This window comes from Rhynchophorus ferrugineus, unplaced genomic scaffold, assembly GCF_030347505.1.
Source record: "Rhynchophorus ferrugineus isolate W39M unplaced genomic scaffold, kcgeb_rfMv2 rfM2, whole genome shotgun sequence".
Lineage (NCBI taxonomy): Eukaryota > Metazoa > Arthropoda > Insecta > Coleoptera > Curculionidae > Rhynchophorus > Rhynchophorus ferrugineus.
The window spans coordinates 67,197,941-67,223,736 of NW_027472581.1; the positions used below are offsets into that span (position 1 = coordinate 67,197,941).

Sequence of the window (25,796 nt, forward strand, 5' to 3'; positions counted from 1 at the left end):
CCCCTATATGAACATGTTACTGTTTAATCTTCTTAATCTTCCAGAGTTACTGGTCATATATAAGACTCTTTCTATTAGGCATTTGCTTATACTTTGACCAGTGGTATCTATTGGTGAAAACGCGATCTAAAAAACTTTTAAACAACGTAATATAACTGATAATTGTATTTTCCATTTAGTGTGTGCAAACGTCAGTTTAACAATTTAAAAAGATATTGTTGTAAAAGAGACGCAGCTTGGTGAGGTGACGCACACAAATTTTCTAGGTTTAAAGAACGACAGCTATCGCACAATATTGTGTGTTTAAAAATGGAAGTAGAAGAAGAGATCGAAGTTGTGCGGATTCGACAAGATTTGTCATTTTCTGAATTCTGTCCTCCTACATGAGGATTAAATTCTTTAATTAAAATTCTTCACTAAATCTTTACAGTATGTTCTTCTTGAGTTTTTCTTATTTTTTTTTAACTTCTCAGTTACCTTTTACAATCCACATAGGAGATAAATATTACCATTTCGTATTCGAATTCGTCTTCCTAATTAGATTTAGAATTAAATTCCAGTTTAGTCCTTATTAGTATCAATTGCCATTGTACCAAGGCTACTACTGTGTACAGCTTTACTGCGAAGCGAGTATTTCAATCGTATCGGCGTGGTTTAGGTGTCTGGCAGTTTTATCACGCGTACACTCACTGTGACCCTCATTTCGTCCCATTTTGCGCGTGAACTAATAGACGCAAATATATCGTCTTGCATGATAATGTTCGGTACATGTTGCAGGAATAGTGAAGGATGCATTGTTGCAGTTCAAATAGGAAGTTCTGCGGAGTATTTACCAAATATCATCATGTCCTAGCTTACAAATGGTTTCGACACTCAAGAATGCACGATTCAGAAGACGATGTTGCTTTACATCTCTTTTTTGACACAGTGTTGTTTTTAAAGTGAAATCATTGTCAGAATACATGGAAACGCCTAATAATATATTCTTTTTAACTTTCGGCAGAAGATGCGGAAGCTTCACAAATATTTTCTTTTTATTCCTATCTAATCATAGTACTTTGTAGTTATAGATTAGAGTTTAAATCCTATTTAATTTACAAGAAAAAAATGCGACAAAACCAAAACTACAAAACTGGTTCTAGAATATAATAATTAAAATTATTGAATTAAATACTTTGCCTACATTTGTCGATATATCGTGACCAGAAGTATTTTAAGCCATTACATTTATCTATCGATGTTTTTGTTTTGAAATCAATTTCTGACTTGATGCTCCCACTGACTTATCTCGGGACCTTGGCACGAAATGGCACTGCTTTACGATCATTTATGGCGTTTACATAATATTTGTAGAATACTTCGATAACGGCTTAACTGGATTGGAACGTCTAAACAATACATCGTTATGTGTTTGGATTACGTTTAAAGATAACGCCCATTCATGCGATATATGGTGTTAATTCTTTTTCGAAATACATATCGATAATCAATATGTTATTGATGCAATTTTACGATGAAAGTAGTGCAAATATTTGTTATTTTACGGTAACTGTGACCCTATTGTTCTGTCTTAAAATACTAATTATTTTGTCTAAAATAACAAAACGCCGACGATATTTTTTTCATTATTTGTTATTGTTAAAACTATATATGTATATGTATAATTTTTGAAAGGTATATTTTTATTTTAAGGAAGTGGCGACCAGTTGACTTGACCTTAGGTGGTCATACACTCTGAACTGTCAGTTTCTACCTGTAGACATTTGTCTCTATTCTCTGGATGAGGGGGGTTTTCAAAAAACCAATATTTCCTACTACCTACAGTTAATAATTAGGATATATTGACCAATTTCTGGGGACCTTGCAGTAAAGCATAAAAGTAAAATATGAGGAAAATGAACTTCTGCAATCTCCACTTTTAAAGACCAGTAACTTCTAATTGAGCAGACGAACAACATTAATTTTATATCCATAATATTCTGTGGAATGTTATATTTCAAATGCGTTATCGTATGTCCTTACTGAATATGTGTTACTTGTATGCGATTATGATTATATATGATATGCGACTTTAAAGTAACCTATTAGGAAAAATAGGATTTACTTTTTGATTCACTGGTATGTAAGGCCTATTAATTAACTTGAAAGGATTTGTAACAGATGGTGCTATCCAACTTCATGTTGAAACCAACTGATAGGCTGCACTTTTCAAAATGTCTGAATTTGTACTGAACAAATTGAAGTCTGAAGTCTGAAACTTATTCAGTGCACTGTGAAGCTTATGGCAACCATACTCCAGTGATTTCACAAAACAACAGGTGATAATTGTTGATACCGAAAGTAAGTTGAAGATGATAATCTGACACTGTAGAAATGTTCGTCTGGTCGGTCGATCGAAATGTATGGCTGTCGATGCTATTGTTTGTCCGAACATTCACTACTATTATTAGAAAGAATTTGCACGAGAACTAGAAACACTGGTTGAAGAAATAGTTGTATATTGTGATTTTAAACGATACATGTGGTCGGCGGGAGAATTAACAGGATATTAGGTTAGATAAAGGAAGTACGGTAGCGCTGTAGAAGCTGTACTGTTACAAAGGGGTAGAGAAAAGAAAAGAGAGCGAGACGTCGTCGTGGTGGTCTTTTATAACCGTGAACCGCATGGTACCAATCCACCGGCGTTGCCAACCTTTGTACTTGTTGGTGAATTCGTGGTGGCCTAAAGGGTCGTGGCGGTCGCCACATAACTCCCCTCCTAGTGGAACTGCCGTGAAACGTACCTCTATGTGGCGCAAGTTCCGGAGTGTACCCGCAATCACGCAAACAAACGGCCGGGGACTGCTGATGAGATGGGGATCCCAACCTGAGCGAGGAGTTTTACGGGATCAGCTGCCATCGGAGCTGTAGCGGGACATCGTTCGTCTTGGGGCGTTTAGCTTTGTTTGAGGGTATCTATAAGTGTGTTACGTGTCCCGTTTCGTGATGCGAGGGTATTCATGTGTTGATGGTATACATGGTGGTCTTCTGTGCTTTTCGTCCATCAGGCTAGTCTCGTGGGATGTCGTCGACCATGTGATGTTGATGGTTTCCGTTCCTCGTGCTATCCTTCCATGCATGTGTCAATCACCTGTCGAGTGGCTTATGTTGAGTTCATTTACCTCTTAGGCACTTCAATCATGCCAGGGTCACCAATTGTAAGAATGTTCGTCTGGTCGGTGGGTCGGAATGTGTGGCTGTCGATGCGATTGTTTGTCCGAACACTCACTACGATTTTGTTGAAGGAATTTGCACGAGAACTGAAAACACTGGTTGAAGAAATACTTGTTTAATTCGATATTAAACGATACATGTGGTCGACGGGAGAATTCACAGGATATTAGGTTAGATAAAGGAAGTACGGTAGCGCTGTGGAATAGATATTGTTACAAGGGAGTAGAGAAAAGAACGCGAGACGTCATCGTGGTGTTTTTTTATAGCCGTGAACCGCATGGTACCAATCCACCGGCGTTGCCAACCTTTGAACTTGCTGTAGGTGAATGCGTGGTAGCCTAAAGGGTCATAGCGGTCGCTACAACACTATTATCCGATGATATCATTAATGGGAATCATTATAAACTACAATTGATGTGTTTGAGCTGCGCACTGCTGGAATGCGAGTAATGAGTGTGACACAATAATGAAACATACTTGGAAACAATAAAATGAGAAGTGCTATCCCACAACATCCGTCCCGCTCGCCAGAACCTACATATTTTGATTAATACTTGTTCTGACGTATGAGTTGTGACCTGTCACAGCAGCGCTTCACTTATAAAGATAAAAGTAGTACGATTCCGTGGGTAGCCTCGAAAGGTAGTTCGTCCTTTCGTAATAAAATCGATAAATTGCCTGGAAGATTAGAAAAGATTATCGTCCATCGATAGGAAACTATTCTAAATAAAATACATTATGCTTTTGACTTAGGCTTTTGATAAGTTTTAAATTAAAAAACTACTTGTTTATAGGCCTGTATTTCAACGTTCCTATCCACTCTTTCCATATTTCTTTTCTGAAACTACAGAAAATTCTATTCTTAATATTTTATTGATAATTATTGATAATGTATCAGGAACTATTGAACTGTATTTTTGCTTTTTCAATGCGCATATACACACAATACTAAATTACGAATATTGCAAGGTTGCATCCATTAGTTAAGTGCCATTAATATTAATTATTATTATGGAACAATTGCAATATTTGTAATTTTGCGGTCATTTATTGCATATCTATAATATTTTTAATTGAGGATACTTCATTTTAATAGATGACTTTAATAAGGCCAAGCAATAAAGCGTATATAATTCATAATTATTTTGTTCATGTACATCGGATGTTAGTTAAATATAATAATTTTTTATTCAATTATTATTTCTAATTTGTGTTTTTTTTTTCAGGTAAATCTTCTTTTAATAAGGTTCAGAAGATTGTAACGAACAACAGATAGATTTACGTAACGCAATCGATATATTAATAAAAAGTGTGACGGATGTAGGATATTATATCGTTTCACAACTCACGGGGTAAGCACTTTTCTTTGTATTTATTTTTAGACCATTTCAGTTAGTTTTATTGGAAGTGAATTTTTTATACTAGGTTTCGATATATATAGTGCTTTGAAAAATATATCATGGAAATTATAATATAATGGAGATAAGTATAATTTCTAAATATTTGTTGGGTGTAATTTTGTTATATATTATATACTATTTCACCAATTTATTATTATCTTCTAAGTATGCAAATAAATAACTTCTGTTCAACAGTATGGGAAAACATGGAAACCTTTAGCGATTAGAGATTCTGTTATGAACCTCTTTTTTTTACTCCAATTCGAGTTTTATGTCGGTCATTGTTATAATTCTGTTTCGAGGCAAATAGTAATGATGCGCGATTGAATTTGGCGCCGATGTTTTAAAAATATTGTGTAATTAAAAATTCAAACTGAACTATATAATAAATTAATTAATCATTAGAATTAATAATTAAATAGAGTGATCGAGTGATTTTGTACTATGAGAACTTTCGGTTCTCTTGCAAAATACGCGAAAGTGTGTAAAGAACTGCTTAATTGAAAGGCCTTGTACTACCCACTGTGTTCACTACTGCTTCTTCCGACTATCACCTTTTTTTAGCATACCTATGGTAGTTAAGAATAAAGCTTCTGAGTTATAAAAACCAAATAAAATCAAATTTCCAATCCAACAAGAAGCTTTTCTTGGAGTGTAAGCTCTGTTACCGCTTCATTGTTAACTTAAGTTATGAAGTAATTTATGCAATAGGAGAATTTTGTATATGCTGTAAATAGTTAATGGTTTTAAATAAAACTCCACTTTTGTTTTTAGTGATTTATGTCAGACTATGAAATAAAAACACAATCTCTTGTAGTTATAAATGTAATGATTTTGCAGCACGTACTTTTAAGCAAAGAGGTGAAATAAAGAGTTTGCCTTAAATTTTGCTCTTGAGAAGAAATATCGCATAAATATTGAAGAAGACTTTAGGATATATCACTGTTATTAAAAATTAAGGCATGTCAATGATACTCAGTAGTTGAAAAAATCGCAAAGTGGTGTTATACCACCTGTTTGGCATTTAGCAGTTTAAAATATGGATAATATTGCATATATGAACAGACTTAAACTCGAAACTGATTATGACTAATATTTCGTTGATGAAACACATAGGTTGGGAAAAATGTGATTCGTGCAAGTTATAGATTCAAATATAACACATATAATTCAGATATCTTTATGACTCAAGTCATCAGTTTCCGAATAGCAATTTGAGACTATATGTTATTTTTATAATACATAAAAAATATTTATTTGTTAAGGAAATCAGAACTTTATTTATAGTGTTGCTCATCATTTGTCATTACCTCTGCCATCATTCTGGCTGTCGCAAGGATTGTTAAATCTTTGGGGCTATCGATTAATTGATTCAACTGTTGAGACCTCCATTTAATGCGACGCGCTTCGTAGTTACAAATGATAGAAATAATAATCTTGATCTAGTGGTATTTATATAAAAATCTAAAAAATAACTTAATTCTATTTTGCAGAGAATATCAAAAAAGACAGCCCGTTAGGTTACTGTTTACATAAAGCTATTTTTTACTTATGGATCGCGATTTATTTTGTACTATTAAATAAGGTGATGTTGATCCGGTTACTAGTGTTAGACTAATCCATAATTGTTAAAATTTCAAGGTTATGTTGCTGATAGGCATTCATTATTAAATTACATGAAATGTAATAATTAATATTAAATTACAAAAATGACATTTTAGATCACACTATGAATATAATGTACGGTATTTCTTTTTGCAGTTCTTTTGCATATATTATCCCATATTAATTACACAAGTATACACGGTTTTGGGCCTGACAAACCAAACTCAGTTTGTAAGGCGAATTGAGGGGCTAAAGTATTGAATTATTTGGGTGGATGAACCCAAATCAGCAGCCCGTTTTTTTAAATTTGCTTTAGTCTTCAAAGTATTCAGTAAATTGATTATTTCATTATGTTTGACCATTAACGGCCATTTATTGAACTAAAAAGTAGAAATCCGAAATGAACAAAGATTGAACTGAGTCTTTTATACTGCTTGGGATCTGTTTCACGTATTGGAGTCCAACAGTAATAGCTCATGATGCCTTTATCTCAAAATCCTTACTCGTCGCTCGTGTGGTCCAAGTTTTGTGGGAAAAAATCAACATGCATGCAGGAAATGTATTTTTAGAGATATTCGAGCTCCAATCTTGTTGCTAATCTGCTAATATCATGCTGGTAAATTGGTGATTTGTGGGTCCAGAGAGAGTTGCGTCTATCATTAGTCATTGAATATCAGCATAACAACTAGGTCTTTCGCAATTGAGCGTTTTGATTAAGATCTTAATAAGGTTTAATGTGAAGAGGCGGCATTAAAACGTCCTGTGGGTTCACAAGTGTTACACAGGACACGTACTGCTATTACGCATATTTGAGTATATTTGGCATGGTTTTTTTTTCGTTTGCCGAGCACACAACCTCCACAAATGTAACAAAAATGTTTTGAATCGAGTTTGCAACGTTATCTTTGCACTTTCACATGTTGTGAAGCACAATCAAAGCACAAAAACAAGTTCCAGTTGATATTTAAAGCAATGTCGTCGGTTGACAGCCGCTATAAGATTTCTGCCACCGTGCCTGAACTGGAAAACTAGAACCAATCTCAACATACGGATTGAAGACCTGGGTTCAGATCAGATCCAAAAGTTGACCCGAATTTGTAAAATTGTGCAATTGATAAAAATTATGGTTTACGTAAACCTAGTGTACAACATGTTTTCATCTAAATCGATACGTCTGACGAGCCGTAACAAATTTGTGCACTTTTTAAACAGGGACGGTGGAAAAGAAAAAAAAACGTTAGAGCGACCCGGCCCAATATTGAAGTCAATTTTATCCGAACGAAAGGCGTCTCTCGAAAAGCGACTCAATTGACGTTTTAAAGCTTTTAAAATAATTCACTTATATTCCGAAGGAATAGCCTTTTAATCCGCGGCCGTTTCTTCCCGCCGTGGTCGATGAAGTGTAGTTTCGCCCGCGTTTAATTACTATCGATTTCTCATTTGGTTTCTCCCTCTTGGTCCTCACCACCGACCAATTCGTCGACGAAACCCTCCCCGCCCGTCATCGTCTTCATCGCGCCGGGATCCCGTCACGCGCAGTTCCGTCTTTTCCATTCCGCCGCCTCAATCTGTCCGCTTCCCAAATCGACTGCCAAATAACCCGAAACGAAATCGCATTTTAATCGTTTCGTCGACATCTCATAAAAGTTGGCGGTAGTTCGAAATTCTTCGCCGTCTCAACCAAAACGGTTCGCAGGAATTCGAGGGCCTTGATGGAGGAATCCGGATGGATTTTTTCCGTAATTGCAAATTCGAAAGTGGCGGGGTGCGTAGAAGCTTTCCTTTTAAGGCTAATGGACGATGAAGTAGCTGGAATAAATGGTTTACTTTTGCGTACGTATTTACACGGTATTTATACGTTTTTACTCAAAGTGAAAAGACACAAATTGCTATAAATCTAGTAGTTATAGATCTAAATCTCTAGTAGTTAGTAGTTTTATAAGAAAATTAAGCAACCACTATTATAAAATCATGATTGTATTGATTCATATAACTGTATCAATTTGTAACTGAATTATCAAATTGCTGTACTCAGAGAAAGAATACGTTATAATTAGTGTTGGGAACTATCGACTGAAATTAACTATCGACTGCTTAGTAATTGACTACTTTTTACTATCGACTGTTTCAGTCGCTACTTTTGGTTCTACTAATTTCGCTACTTTTTACCAGTGACTGTTTCAGCCTACTGTTTTCAGTCGCTATTTTCGGTTCGACTGATTTTGTTACTATTTACTATCTACTAATTACTATCGACTGCTTTAGTCGTATACTTTTAGTTACTATTTTTGGTTTTACTTGTTTCATTCGATTGATTTTTGACGTTCTGGTTCTGTCGTCCTAGCCGCGACCTTCACAAAATTGTACCTAATTTATGCTTTCATACATTTATATGTAATATGTGTAGTTTTATGATTTTTTGGTAGTTTGCTTGTTAACAATATATTGTGTATTAATATAGCAGTATTTTGGAACGATATTTTTCAAGATTGTTAATGTAATAGGGTAAAAGATTAAATGTGGGAATGATATATAGTAAAATATTTTTACTGTTTTTATGGCAATAATAGGTTATATTTCGATTACTTTCTCAATTTTTGTAAAAGAAATTATTTTCAAATTTTTTTAAATTTTTTTTTTATTTTCATTAAAAAATATTTCCGTTCAATAATAAATAAAACATTTACATCACTTCATTCAAAATGTTTATTATACCACGGATTAGTTTTTTTTTATGATTAGGTATATGTTTAATTTTTATATAGTATTTATAGTTATTGTTTAGTTTTTAGGTTTTGTTTAAGTTATATTCTATTATCTACATTTATTATAGTATATTATTTAAAATAGCAATTAACACATTAAAATGCGATAAAACATTTTTATTATTCCATTATTCTATCCCATAGAAAATTTCCATTCCTTTTTACGGATCTACAGAACATTCAAATATAAAATTAATTATACTTCGTTTAAAATGGCGCGCGGAGACGAAAGCGATGGGACGGTCCTACTGTTGCGATAGCCGCGGGTTCGAATCCTGCTGGGCATGGTCGTAAATTTATGTTTGTGATTGTTTAATATTTGTGAATGTTCTAGGCAAGAGTGTAAAATCCGACAAGGAAAATGATCCCAGTCACGCCAGTAACCAGGCTGGGTAAGATCGGATGTCTTCTGGGATGATTTCTAAAGTTGGTCACTCGCCAGTCGGTAGGCTCAATGCTGAGGACCGAGGTTCGGACTCCACGTTAAACTGTAGGTCCAATCCAGATAAACCCATAGTTTGTAAAAGGAGACTTTAATATATATATATATATATATATATATATATATATATATATATATATATATATATATATATATATATATATATATTAAAGATTACAATGCAACTTAACAAATATTAAATTTACTTATTTCAATAATATAATTTTAAGTGGGTATATACTGTAATATTCCATATTTAACACCTTAAACTAAGAAATGTTTGAGTTAACAGAAACAGACAGATGACTAATTATAATATTTATAACCTAGAAAGGTTGATTTGATGTTATTCAGACAAAATAAAGTTTATATAATTTGATTTCTAATAACTATTTTTAGGGTAAATGATGTGGCTCGGTGAATGGAGGTAAATCGAAATGAAACAGTGGTGTTTACATGATGTGACCGTTATTTATTGACAATATAAAAAATGAGAAAAATACAAAGATGAAAAGGATGGCAGCGGAGTTACCTGAAGACGAGGCTTGGGCAGTCGATGGTGGCACGTCTTAACCAAACGAGGGTTGAGCACTGAATGACCGAAATACCCTTCAATAATATCCCAGATAAACGTCTCGGGGTTGCCGCCAGCTATTCGGTGTCGGGTTCCAATTGGCACCCCGCCCGTGTTCAACATCTGGGATTATATTTCTGGGTATTTTGTAGACCGTTATTCCACGATGTAAAATTCGACATGCCTCAATTCGCTACAATACTCCCCTGCCAGAATTTTACATAAAATTACTTCAACAAAAATACAAAAATGTTTGCAAAAAATATCAAATACAAAAAAAAACATATACCAAACAAAATGTGCTGTGTAAACTGGGCTTTGAAAAAATATGATAGTTCGAAACGGTTGTGATCTGGTACGGCTGTTGATATCTTCCGGTCCTACAGATACCGTTGCATCATCGTCGCTTTGGCACTTGAATGTGGTCCATCGACGACGTTGAAAACAAGCTATTCTTCAGACAGGGCTCCCGTAATCGACGCTGTGGGAGGATCGACTGTTCGACGACGTGGTAGCTTATTTTCTTCGACGACGAGACGTTAGCAATTCTGGTACTTCGGCGAAGACATGACGAGTCTACGGTGACTGCAATCGGTACCTAGCTTCTGGAGCTGCTCTGTGACTAATCCGTAGTCACATACGTTAGGTTAATTCATAAAAAACAAATAACGACGGTATCCGACCGAAGCTGCCCAAAGCCTTTTAAATCAAAATATCTGCCATTATGACGGAGACGGCGAGCGAGGGAAGACATTATGATTTAAACATAGCGCCGAAAGAAATGTTTAGCCGAGACGCTGATGATTAAACAGTGATGAAAAATATTCAAAAGATTGTGAAATAAAAATTTTGACAAAAAAAAAATTTAAAAATGAATTGGAAATAATGAAATTAATCGGAATAAAATGAAAATGAATCTAGAAGGTAAAATTGAAAAGGAATCGAATTAAAAATATTTAAAATTTTGAAACAAAAAAAAATATAACGGCCACGTAAAATACATACCAAACACCATGTTCCACGTACCCTCCATTCACGAGTCCAAACCCAATTTTCCGAAAGATCACGTCGGGGTCACCACTTTAGGGTAAATGATGTGGCTCGGTGAATGGAGGTAAATCGAAATGAAACAGTGGTGTTTACATGATGTGACCGTTATTTATTGACAATATAAAAAATGAGAAAAATACAAAGATAAAAAGGATGGCAGCGGAGTTACCTGAAGACGAGGCTTGGGCAGTCGATGGTGGCATGTCTTAACCAAACGAGGGTTGAGCACTGAATGACCGAAATACCCTTCAATAATATCCCAGATAAACGTCTCGGGGTTGCCGCCAGCTATTCGGTGTCGGGTTCCAATTGGCACCCCGCCCGTGTTCAACATCTGGGATTATATTTCTGGGTATTTTGTAGACCGTTATTCCACGATGTAAAATTCGACATGCCTCAATTCGCTACATATTTATATAAATGAAATGGTGTGAAATAATTTTTTAAGATGGTGTTTTCGGATTTGAATTATTTAAATGCATGCTTATAAATCATTAAAAATGCGTTGTTTACATTAAATTATGCATTTTTTTACTACCTCATACTTATGTTATATTGCTATATACTTACTAGCCGGGTTCTATAATTTATAGTGATTTATAGTTAGTTCACCATGTGCAGTAGGAACCTGAGTATAAAATAAATAAATCCATTAAAAAAAGTTTTGGTATCGTATTCTTTATTATTCGTGAATGGAAGAGTAGTCGCTAGTTTCCAATAATAGACGATAGATCGTCTTTAACAACATGAATAACATTTTTCATAAGTGATGTTTTGTCGCCTTTGTAATATGACCATATTCAGTGTTAAAAGTAGACCAGTAGAACTAAAGACGGTAGAACACGGTACCAGTAGAACTATATAATATGGCCTATAGCTAACATCATAGCACTATAATCGCTGATATAGAGGCACATGTTGAAGCTTCTAGCATTATTCGTGAAATATCTATTTCTTATTACAGATTTCTGTGGCTTGAGACTTCACCGATTGCCTGCTACTGTAAATCTTAGTTCAGATACTAGAGATCAGTAATATAGGAGAGGAGAGTGGCATATATTTCTGAAGTAATAAGTGGAATCGATCAAGCTTCAGCTTTTACTTCTCTAAGCATATGGAAGAGAGTAAATACTATAGTCAAGACTAAAACTCGCCTTTTTCCAACGCTTATCTTGCCAATACTTCTTGGCTCCGAGACTTGGACACTGTTGCAATCTGATGTCTGTAATCTTGAGCTTTTTCAAATACAATGCTTAAAACAGTATCACAGTAACACTATAGAAATCGATCTAAAAAAAAGGAGACAAACATTTTCCGAGACCAGTATAACTGTGACCGATAGCCAACTATAACAATATTTAGCCAGATATACTCAAAATTCTGCGGCAGTAACACCTGCGTAAAAGTCTGAAAAGTAGCGGCTCTCCCGGAGTAGCGGATCTCATTATACATCATTTAAATTCATGTATTGTATTAAATATTTTATTTACACTGAGTTTAGCGAAAACATTGGTAAAAATAGCCCATCGCTAGCTACTATTTTTTCTCATTTTTCGGACAAGACACAAATCTTGCACCCGAAAACCTCTTCCCAAGATACACCAAGAATTAAATGCACTTTCAGCGATTGCATTTTATTGCATATTTATGCTATCTTATGCCTTAACCCTATATTTATTCTTATTGTTTTAATAATTAAAATATAAAACACTAGAATTCAAAGTAATTTAGAAACGTAATAAATTAAATGAAAACCGCTTAAAAACTGTGACGTTTCCAAACATCACAGCTATATTCTAATCTGCTTTTATTTTTGTCGAAAAATACCACATACAACTTCGACCATAAATAAAACCACTTGTTATGGAGAAGGATTTCGGTTAGCTTGCACATAAACTTCGCTAACTTTCTTGTGTTAAGCGAAAACTTCCAAGTTGATATATTATGAGCTTTCCACAAAACATCTCCGTGTGTGCAATTATTAGTATATTGTCTATAAAAAAATCTACCACTTATGTACGAGTACATACCATTTAGAGTATGCTTCAGTTTTTACAGTATTTTTCTTCAGTGCAAAAATTATATTTAATATTTAAATAGTTAATCAATTTTTATTGTTTTGGAAGGTTCGGACATAATATTTCAAAACGTTGAATGATAAGTATAAGTATTTGGCCCTAGTACTGGTAAGGAAAATGTTATTTTAAAGTACGGAAATCAATTAGTCCTTGGTGTCGAAGTTGTATATTTTGGATAACACAATTATTGGGAGAAACCTTTTAGATATGCTGATTTTAATGATTTGAATTGACGAGTGACGCTTTTAACATTTTTGAAAGTATGAAGATGTGGAATAAATACTTGACACAAATAAACTTAGTTTAACTTAACTAAGAGTCGCCTAAACTTATTGGACCCTAAATGTAGGTACACCGCCTAAGTCGGCATTTACACGTGATTGGACACATGATTTTCAGTGATTCAAAGTGTTGATGTAATTCTTTGACGATTTTAAAGTTACACGTTTACTTCGTATGCACACTTCGACAGCATTCGTATGTTGTATAAGCCTAAACAAAATCTCATTGTGTACCACTAAGTGATGTAGGTTCATTATTTTTGGTGTCCTTGTTTCATGCTTGGACACAAAATGGCTAGAATGTTTATTGGTATCTCGCTGATCACCCTCCGATCCTCTGATCTACGTCTCGTCCTACGTATACTAAAGTATACATTTATAGCTTCTTCATCTTTGGCATTGCTGGTATTACTTTCAATTTCTGTTTTCCCATCACTCTAACTTTCGTTTTACTTTTATTTAATATCATTCTATCTATTTTCTGTTAGTGGTTTGGACTATCATTTATAGTTAGCGCATTATACAAACTTCTTTCAACGATCGATGTTGTAGGTAAATTTAGGTTTAGATTTGTCCTTGCCTTAGTAGGCCTGAACTCTGAAATGTTTGGGTATCTTACTGTCTGTAATTATAGCATTTTCGTTTGCCCTATCAACATAATTCCAGATATTTCTTGAATTATTCTCATTATTTTGTCATTTACTCCTCTTTGTTCCAATATTAGATGGTGAGAAATGCAGAATTTAAGAATTTGACTTGTTAAAGCGGCCATATTGCGAATTAACCATAAATCTAATGGCACACCGTCGGACAGATGAGATTGGGATCGATCAAACCGAAACGAGAAAGGTAATATGGATCGAGAAAATGTAGCGATTTCGAACTAACGAAACAACGAAACCATTAGTAATACGAAGTCGAATCGGAGCCAATCCAATAAGGACCTTTTTTCCATCAGTTTCGCTTCTCGTCCTCGATGACAAAAGCTTTAGAATTCTTTCCTGCACTGAATAGTAAATACGGGGTAGATAGTTGGAACAAGCTTGATTAATGCGCTATCTTTCGTCCCTTAAATTAACCGTACGAAACAAATTTCGATTAGATTTGGTTTTTTAGCGTCATCAAATTACAAGCTATTAATTAAACTCATATTGAGTAATTTTTTTTGTTCTAAATCCCCCACTAGAATAGTGTTTTCCCTTTTTTAGCATTCAGAATTTTGTTTCGTTTCTAGATTTGTGGAAATTATTACGATCCCTAATCCAGATAAAGCGCCCAAAGATAAAATATTTTATCGATCCATATAACTGTTGCCAATTACACTCATGCACAGACATAAAAATTTGTAAAATAAAAAATAATAATAAATAAATAAACAAATAAAAGTTAAAACGCTTCAAACCATTTACTGAGGAAAAGCAACATACAGGCATACACATTTAAATTTAGAAATACTCGATAACTGAAGGAAAAAATATGCCACGAAGTCTACATATGTGGAATAATCTTGTGGTATTACCTACAAGAAAATAGGTTACCTACCAGTGATAATTGGCTCTGGAGAAATTCCATATGCAACTACATCGAAATAATGGGGCATGACACTAAATACCATGTCAATCAAATGGAAAGATCATTTTTATGAAAATACGAGTTGAACTTTGTATGAGGCTCAACAAAATGTGGTGGTTGCTTAGACGACATTTCCCAATTTCAACAATTTGTTAAACTACAACTACTAGACAACACTGAACGTACCCGAAGGTTGAACTGACTAAATGAAGAGACAAAAGACTAATTAGGTTAGATATTCCGACGCATAGGACAGCATTCTGTCTCTATTTAACTGTGGTAAAATGAAGAATGACAAAAAAAAATTTAACAACTGCATTTGTAAGTATATTCATCATCATCTATGACGTACTTTGGCTATGTTATTGGAAGGAATGTATGAATAAATAACTAGATAGTGAAAACTAGTTGTAGTATATCTGGCAAGTGATTTTTAAACAAAAGAAAATTGTATATTGAAAAAACAAAGTAATTTTTCACACATTGCATAAGGTTTCAATTTCCTCATATACCCTAAATACAAATTAGTAATAATAATTTACAGTACTGTTCATTACAAAATATCAATCTGTCTAAGCTTTTGATTAATTTTATTGCCCAATTTTACAATTTCTATATTTCAAATAATCTCAAATATATCGATCCATTAAATTAGATCACATTATCCATTTTTACCAATAAGTGAACAATTTATTCTATTCAAGATGAGTGTTATATTCAGTGCCTTGACGGCCTGTTTCATCTTCTCTTCTCTTTTACTTGGAAAGCAATAAAACTGCAATATTGAAACATTTTGAAGTAGCATTTTTAGTTTATTCGTGTGGTACCCATTTTCCGAAAACTGGACACAGTTGATTCAACAACGGCTAAGTTGTCTGAAAAAGTTTTAGTTAGATTTTCGCTCAATAAGTCTTGCAAATTATTGTATTAGATTTTTGTTTTCTTAATTCATTATTTTATATTATTTTTATATTTTATTTTTCTCCTGTTATACATTTTTGATCAAAATACATGATAGCACCTAATATAAGTTAAGGTAACGTATACTTCCCAACTTATTCTACAGGCATTGCTATTTCTGGCTATTAGTTATAAATGGATTTATAAATATTGATGGTGTTATAAATAATTATGTCGATTAACCTCGAATAATGCTTTAGGATTATTCCAGAGATGTTGCCAGAAATATGGAAGATAAAGGCTCAATAAATGCTCAATTTTTCAAAGCTTTAGTTGCTTTAATAGCTTATTGTTTTTCATAGTCTTATTAAAAAGCTTATTTATATTTGCATTATGTTTCTGTGTATTTTCGTTGTTACCCGAAAATTATTTATTCTATACATCAGCCCGTTGGGATTCAAAGTTACATTTAACGAGTTCCAGATCATAAAGTCTAAAGTATCCTCATCGATTAGGTCACGGCCGGTCCATATAAAACAACCATAATTAAGGAAATTGCCCCGGTTTTATTATTTTTCTTTTAGAATTGATGTTCGACTACGGAATTTTGTAATTAATTATGTTTGAAACCAGTCGGAATTGGGAAACAGAGAAACGACGAGGAATGAGTCGTAATAAAAAATGATCCCTGCCTCTCTTGTTGGGAGCTTTCATTAAGCGGAAAAGGGAATCAAATTTGTTGCGGATCGACTAATTTGTGGAAGGAAAGGGTTTATGTCCAAGTCCCACTTCCCTAATGAATTGGCATTAAATCTAAATTTAAAACGATGTACAAATAAAATTATAAAATATTGCGTGAAGCGAGTTGAAAAGGTCTTATGGATGTTTTATCTTTGTAAATATGCGAGTTGTGTTTTAAATATTCTTTCTTAGAACAGCACTGAAATCTCTCTTATAGATCATCCAATAAAACAGTCAATGCACATAATCAAAATTTATGATAATATTTCCGTATCAACTTAGGACTTTGGTTCTAAGGCCGGTTTATAACGTCTAATTGTTATCATTACTGTTTTAAAAATGTTGCTGACATTTGGCAATATGATCTACTAGTACCAATCCAAATCGAATTTTATACGCTGGTTCGGTTACATGTTCCAGCTCTTTGTAATTAGGATAAAATTAGAAGAAATACTACTCTATGCGTTTAAACCATATTCGACATCAATATGACGTGCATTGGCTGTTTTATTGATCAGGCTGTATATCAAACTGTCACTACATATAAATATATAAAGCCATATACAACACTATGTTACTTTCAAATCGTTGGCCATTAGTTTTTGCATGCACTGCTTTATATCGCCAATCTGAATTTGTGGTGAATTGGTGATTATTGCCAAAACCATTTCATGAGTAATTGTACTTTTGTGTTTTCATCTATTATTATTTTTATTTATTTCTCTATTCGTTAGAAAGCAATTAGCTTTTACATTTACATTAAATTCATTAAACTAAATAAACTATTTTATGAGCTAATATGAAGCAACTTGAAAATTTGGAATGAAATGCTTAAGCAAAACTGTTGTTCGATAACATTGATCTTGTGCAAAAAGGATTAATTAATTCAAATTCATAGTAAAAATGGAAATTGCTATGTCTATGTAATGATATATACATATTATATATATATATATATATATATATATATATATATATATATTGTACTATAAAATGGATTTCATAATTTAGTAAACAAATCATAATTTATTGAAACTCTCACAGATCTACTACAGTTATTGTACTTCTGTTTCTTATATTGAGACTCCCGTTGGAAGCACTTAAAATTCATACTTTGTTGACTAGAATTTAGAGCTTCATTTTTTCACAACATAATTTCGTTAGTTATTATTCAATTATATTTCCCATGAACTAGTTTATACAATATACAAGTCTGAATTTCAAGAATTATTTAGAACAGTTTTCTATTGCAGACCTTTTTTGTTTCTTAAATTCTGTTTTAATTACTGTAGTTTTTAAGGGATCTTTATACCAAATCACTAAAGTTAATTATGTATTTTGATACTTCCACAAAATTAGTTTGTATTCGATACCATCAAATTAATTTTTTATATGCTCCTTGTTTAATGACCCGGTCATATCTTTGACTTGAATTCCGAGTTATAACGGTATCGAGAATAATGCTAATTGTTTATTTGCAATGAAGTTTGATAAGTGCAACAGAATCTCTTGAAAACTCTTCATCATCATTCATCTATAGCGTGCGATTAGGGAGAATATCTATTTCTCAACCAAATCTCGATATTGTTGATGACCTGCCGCAATCATTCTGACTTCGTAGAATACCGATCTTCTATTATTCTGGTCTCCGTTTTATATTATCTTATTCTATCTCTTTCTTGGAGTAGCATAACATAATTTTTAATACGATCTAGGAGAGGAATATTCAAAATTTGTCTTAAGCTTGGAAATTCCAACTCTTCCTAGCTCTAGAAGCCATATGGAATAACTGTCAAAATAAGCATTGGATGGATACTGATAATATTTCGTCTCGTCCACATACACGATTACTGATCTCGTTTAAGGAAAGATATGAAATAATTTTTTTTTGGTGGTTATGAGGTACCTATAATTGTGACGATGAACTTGTCTTCCTTTGTGAATGGCTTTTTCTAAATAACGTGTTTTCTTTTACTAAAAAACGGAAAGAGACATACTCTAAATATTAATAATCAACCATCAGCTTTTTCTTCATCATCGGAATCAGAGTTTTTTAATTAAAATTCAATCAATTCATTCATCAGTTTGAAATTGTATTTTATTGTCTTAGAATTCTTCATTTTTGGTACCATACCAAATATTTTTTACGTATAACTTTAGATGAAATATTGCTCAATTGCTTTGAATGAAAGAGGGGGAAATGTGGGTCGAACTTGTGTAAATTTTAATTATGATTATTACGGTCTACTGTATATACTTTTTTGTCATTTAATTTAAGATACGTTTGTACTGTATATAATATATATTTATATGTATATACGTTGTGTACAACTGTATGTATGTACGGGTGTATGTAATATTTTTTTTTTTTATTACTCTTCGTGAGTCCACAATCTGCCCTATTGGCAATAAGTATTTCTTCTGTTTATATTATATATACATGGCATGTAGAAAATCACTTCATTAAGCAATCTTCTGTACAAAATATTATCTTAATTAATTAGACTTATTCTAATGCTTATTCTAAACTCTACATATGTCCAGTAATCAGATCAGGTGGTGTTAAACGTTTTAGTCTACGCACTTCACTATCACGTCGCATATTTAGCTGATTAGCGAGTACATTGGGATGCACTGACACTCTTTCGAAGTACTTCACACAAACACGTTGGATTACACTCGTTATAGGTTCTAGAGGAATATCGCGTTGTATCACTTTATTTGAAATATAGTACGGAGCATCAACAATGGCACGCAACACCTTATTTTGGAACCGTTGAATGATGGATATATTAGATTTGCTAGCGGTACCCCATAGTTGAATTCCATATGTCCAAATGGGCTTGAGTATAGACTCATACAGCAATACCTTGTTATCTAATGATAACTTGGATTTGCGCCCAATGAGCCAATACATTTGATATAATTTTAGTCCTAGTTGTTTCCGTTTAGAGAGTATGTGCTTCTTCCAGGTTACGCGTCGATCTAAATGCATACCAAGATATTTAACATGCTCTGCTTGGGGGAGTTGACAATGATTGATATTTACTGGTGGACATGTTTTTCTACGCAGGGTAAACGTTATATGCGTGGATTTTGATTCATTGGCTTTAATGCGCCATGTCTTCAACCATAATTGTATTTGCTCCAGGTGGGTTTGTAGGTTTATTGATGCTGTGACTGGATCTTCATGGGATGCTAAGATTGCTGTATCGTCTGCATATGTTGCCACAGTAGTTATTTTTGTGGTGGGCAGATCAGCCGTATACAGAAGATACAGTACTGGACCCAGTACACTACCTTGCGGAACTCCTGAATATATGGGATTTAATTCGGTATGTTCATCGCCTTGATTTACGATAAAATGTCTGTCAGTGAGATACGATTTTAGTAGCTGATAGTCCGGATGAGGGAGAAGTTTCTTTAGTTTAACCTGCAAGCCCGTATGCCATACTTTGTCAAAAGCCTGAGATATGTCTAGGAAAGCAGCCGAACAATATCTTTTGGCATTTAGGTCAGCGTTTATTTGGTTTACAAGTCTATGCACTTGTTCTATAGTCCCATGCTTATTGCGAAAGCCAAACTGATGTTCTGGAATAATTTTTTTTTTCTATTATATAGTTTAGTTTTTTTATGTATAATTTCTCGAAAACTTTTGAGATTATTGGTAATAACTTATAGGTCGGTAGGAGGTCACATCTTCTGGTATTTTTCCTGGTTTAAGTATCATTAATATTTTAGCTACTTTCCAGATACTAGGGAAGTAATTAATTCGTAGCATAGCATTAAAAATATATGTTAATAGTTTTATAGCCTTTTCAGATAGTTCTTTTAAAATTTTGCCAGTAATTAAGTCATAACCAGGAGCTTTTTTAATATTAATCTCTCTCATTATTGTATGTTTAACTTTTTTGACCGTTAATTTCTCGTGCGGTAAATCCATTTGAAATGGCGAATCTAGAAAGCTAGTAATTTTATTTTCGTCATCTTTATGTAGCTGAGACTGGAAAGGTTTAAAAACATTTTTTAAGTGTTTTGAGAAAATGTCGGCCTTCTCTTTATTGCTTCTCGCCCAATTATTTTCGCTTGTTTTAATAGGTGGGTTATGCTGCTGGGATCTCCTAAGCTTTTTTGTTGCTTTCCACAACGAATAGTCTGTAGCCTCAGTTGATGTCAAGTTTTCTAGGTATTCTTGAATGCCTTGGTTTTGTTCAATTTGGATTAGATCTCTCAGCTCTTTTATGGCCCTATTAAATTTTCTTTTATTCTCTTCAGTCCTTTGCTGTTGCCAATTTCGTCGTAACTTTCTTTTTTCTGCTATCTTTTTCTGTATTGTACATGATATATGTGTATTTTTTCTTGGAAATGTTTCACTGTTGGGAGTCGCGGAATATGCTGCCTCCTGTATATTTTTTGTAAGGTTTATTGCTGCTATTTCTATATCCATTTCAGTTTGTAACGGTAAGTTTAGAGAGATATTTTGGTCTAAGTTTTCTCTAAATGAGGGCCAGTTAGTTCTATTATTGCACAGAGAAGGGGGTTTATCTTTGATGGTAATTTTTGAAGAAATTGTTACTATTATTGGTGAATGATCAAAAGACAGGTCGAAACATGATTCTGCCTGACACTTTTTTGGATCAATATTTTTTGTAATACAGAAATCTATTGTATCTGGTTTTTTATTTCTGTCTGAAGGCCAATATGTTGGTTCACCAGTAGAGATATGTTGTAAGTTATCTTTCCTTATGGCTTTGAGCAGTTCTCTACCTTTTGAGGTTATTATTCTTGAACCCCACATTAAATGTTTTGCATTATAATCTCCTCCTGCTATAAATCTATTACCTAGCGTACTGAAGAATTCTTGAAATTGTTCTGCCTTGTTGTTATGTTTGGGTGGGCAATAAATCGCAGAAATTGTTAATGGTCCATGGGCTTCGTCTATGGTTATACTGGTGGCTTGCAGGTAGTCTTTGCGGAATTTTTCTTTTTCGAAATGCTTTATATCATCTCGAATTATTATGGCTGTACCTCCATGAGCTCTATCATCAGGGTGATTTGTATGATAAAGCTTATATTTAGGAACTTTCAGATAATTCTTGTCCGTAAAGTGTGTTTCGGAAACCATCATAACGTCAATATTTTGTTCATTTACGAACATTTTTAGTTCCCTGGCGTGTTGTTGAAGCCCATTGGCATTCCAGACGGCGATTTTGTAGCTATTGGTTTCAGGCATTAGGCAAGTTTGCTGACGACGGTTGTGAGTAGACCAAGCATCGTACTCATTTGATCCATTAGTTTGGCCATCATATTTTCTAATCTTGAGATGTTGCTAGTTTCAGTAGGTTGAGATATTGTCTCTCGTTTTTGTGCTGAACCATTTTCAACTATTTGGGCATAAGTTATGTCTGGTTGACTTGTTCTGGTGGGTAGTGGTAGATTGGTAGTAGTGGATTGTTTTTGTTGATGCCTTTTTTCCCTTAAGGCAGGATAGAGTTTCTGCTGTAGTTGCTTGTGAACTGCGCAACCCTTGTAGTTCGCTGGATGATTTCCGTTACAGTTAACACATTTCACTTTTTCATCGCGAACTTTACGAGTACAATCTCCTGTCTTATGTTCTCCTGCACATTTTACGCATCTATATGATTTGCGACAGTAAGTCTTTGTGCGCCCGTGCGCTTGACACCTTGTGCATTGTGGTATAATTCTTTTTATATGTGGTGGTTCGCATTTAATAATATTATTTTCCAATTTGGTGATTTCATACACCGCCTTATTATTTCCATTAGGTTTTATGTCTATATAAAACATAGGCAGAGGTTTTTTTGTCGTGTGATGTCGTATATTGTGAATATTTACGACCTCGTGGCCTTTTTCAGCTAGTGCTACCTTGATGGTGTTAAAGTCCGTCCCGTGATGTAATCCTTTTAATACGAATTTAAATGTTCTCTCGGATTTTGGCCTGAATGTATGGTATTGGGTATTTCTTTCATCCAATTCTTTAATAAGAACTTTAAAGTGATCCGCTTCGAACAATTGGATTTTAATTGTTTCATAGCTCACTGTTTTAATTGTGTAGTTCGTAGTAATGGTTTTCAATAAGTCATGGATATTTTTTATTATTCCTACCTTATAGACTGTTATTGGTGGTGGTTTCGGAACAACTTTTTCAGGGCTTGGTTGTATGTTCTCTTCAATTTCTTCCGACAGGTTGCTAAAACTGTTTTTTGTCTCTATCGGTTTCTGCAACCAATAGTCACTGATTCTTGTTTGTTTCCTCGCGATTTCTTCTTCTGGACTTCTCAATCGTTTTTTGTTAATGACTGTAGTCCATTCTGATGGTGGAGTTTGCGTTATTGCTGTTTGTTCTAATCTTATATCAAAGTGTGCAGGTGATTTGGTTGAATCGCTATGGTTTGCCATTTTTTAATTTTTAATATTTTATTTAATTTACTTCCAGAGGATAAAAAAATAAAATAAATACATTGTTTATTTCACGCACTTCATTTTTCACTTACGTTATTTTAGCACTAGTTTTTTACTATAAATACTATAAATGAATTTCAAAAGGAGTGTTGTAAAATAAGATGAAATAATTTTAAACACTAATAAAAATGAGATGCAGTCCTTTGGTCTGGTCACGTAAACACGTATTCACTACACTTTAGGTCCACTGAGAGACGGATAGCCGCATCTGTTATGCGTTTTTAACACTCTATTAAATAACCGTAATAAAATACTGGGTTTTTTTAAAAAAAGGTATCCTTTTATAGCTTGGACCGTATTGAAAATACGTCATCACCCTACGAAGGTTGGAACTGGAATGTGTATGTAATATGAAACAATTATATTTTTTAGCAGTTTAGAAGTTTTTTTTAATTAATTTATAATACAACAGTAAAATGCATTTTTTATTTTATAATACCATTTATTGATCTTTTACAGATAGCCAATTATATTATTGATATTGATCTTTTACAGATAGCCAATTATATTATTGATGAACGCTTGATACAGTTACAATAACTTTTTCGATTTATTTACGTATTTTAAAATAATAATATATCGGTGTTCTAGCCTAATATATTAATATATCCATATCGACCAATAATTCCACATTCTTCCCTTATATTATACTGATCTCGGTTGAGGAAAGATATCATTACGGAAAGTTGCCCTTTTGATGATCATGTGACAAAATGGAATAATATCTGAGATATTGCTTTTGTAATAATCATATTTCGTCCGTTGAGGAGGTCACTTCGATTCTATAGGTTTTAATCAATGCCGACGGAAACTAGTCTGAAATTTGCCTTGGTAGCTATGTAATATATTTTATTTATTTTTATATTTTTTTGTATACCTATTTGTTTTATATTTGTATGGTTCTATAAGTGCCTTACTGTATAGTTAACAAATAATGTCTAAACAGTGAGACGACTAATAACCATAATCTCACAATATTATTAACAACGTATGGTATAAAATCGAATTAAAAATCGTTGTACATTAAAAGCAAAACTTAAAATCCGCTCTAAATTTGTTAAATTTATCAGTCTATCAACTTGAAAGTGTCGCTTTTTACGAGCAAATAGTTCGCTCTTAATTACAGCGACGGGGGCCGTGAAAAACGCGGCTTAATTAAACGGAAACTAAATGACAAATTATTTCGGTTAGTGCGAAAAGACAAGATAAAAAAACCGTTATAGCCCTACCAGCCAGTCTGGAGCTGGCGACGATATTAAAAACGAACTCCGACCATTCCCTTTAAGTCTGTTTTAAATAGAACCTCATAAACTACCGCCGTTTGGGCCGGCGATTTCACCAGTACGGGAACCAACGTAAATTTTTGCGTCGGAACGTGACTGTTCCGTCGTCGTTTCGTGAGTTATACAACGCGAAATTTATTTTACCGGTCACTTAGCATTATCATAATGGTCAGTTTTCTCTCTGGAACAGACGTGGTCTATTTGAAAACGACCGTTTTAAAATTAACTTATTATGTCTCTATGTGCTCTGATTCAATAATATATTTTCTAACACTTAAAGAAAGATGTCTTTGATTTTTGGTCTTATAGCAGATATAATAACGGACAATCGAGACAATAGTCACGCTCTGCCTTACGGTTAGTGTGTTAATCGCTCCGCTCCGTGTATTTAGACACTGATATCGGAATTCATTTTAGAAATTAATTTAATACCAGTTTAAATAATTAATCATTAATTTTGTTTATTATGACGTTGTATTATTTCTAAGATAACCTACCAATTGTATAGCGAAAGGAATAAGGCTTCAAGGTGATAAAGCACGACGATGTCGATTGACGAATGTATGCAGATAGTCCAAGCCATGAATCCACGTTGCCCATACCGCCAAAGGCAGGAAACTATCCGCTCATCTTCATTTCAGAGACTCTTATTTCTATACTACATAACTTTTGCCCTCATACGATAGTATCCAGTCGTCCAAGAGACTCTTATTTAAGATACAAACTACCAAGCTATCTATAGGATATTCAAAGTTTATTTGTATATGCGTCATCAACATATTTAATGTATTGCCTGCCCTAATTTGTAAATTTGTTTTAGAATCAGACAATATTTTCCTTCTCATTTTATTCTAGTTAAAAAGAAACAAAATGGTGTCTGATTAGTTCGAACACGTAAACGAATTAGCCCGTCAAAGTCGTCCGGTTGTCAGACGTATGCAAAATTCTTGAAAGCAATAGTGATGAGGTTATAACTCTAACCTATTTTATTGTGGCTGTATATTTAACTGTAGTTTTTAGATGTACTATAATGTTAAACTAAATTATATTTGATAACGTTTTTGTTCAATTATTTTATTTAGATTAGAATTTTGTTGTATGTCAAAGCCAAAATGAACTAAAACTCAGGGTTGATGCGGCAACATTGCGGAGTTTTAATATACAAATAAACTTTGAATAGACTATATATATTAACGGTTCAACATCCCCTACCGAGACTGGTATATCAGTTCACTACAACTTAATAAATAGAACTGAACGATGTGTTCTAAATGAGTTCCTTAAAGGCCATAATATCACTGAACAATTGATTCAAACCTTTGTTTATATACCCTATGTCCTTACCTTCTTCATAATCTATTATACATTTGCTCCTATTCATTTTGCACACACAAATAAAAAGAAGATAA

At 33.6% G+C, this 25,796-nt stretch overlaps 1 protein-coding gene and 1 long non-coding RNA gene across 3 annotated transcripts in view; both read left to right on the plus strand.

The window, feature by feature from the left end:
• The window catches only part of Fur2 (furin-like protease 2), a 1,295,077-nt gene that overhangs the window by 288,872 nt on the left and 980,409 nt on the right, over window positions 1-25,796 (plus strand). The gene's annotated exons all lie outside the window — the stretch shown is intronic.
• On the plus strand, window positions 1,680-8,078 carry LOC143191272 (uncharacterized). The gene is made up of 2 exons (XR_013004459.1): window positions 1,680-5,915; window positions 7,109-8,078. It is a non-coding gene; the product is annotated as an uncharacterized LOC143191272 (long non-coding RNA).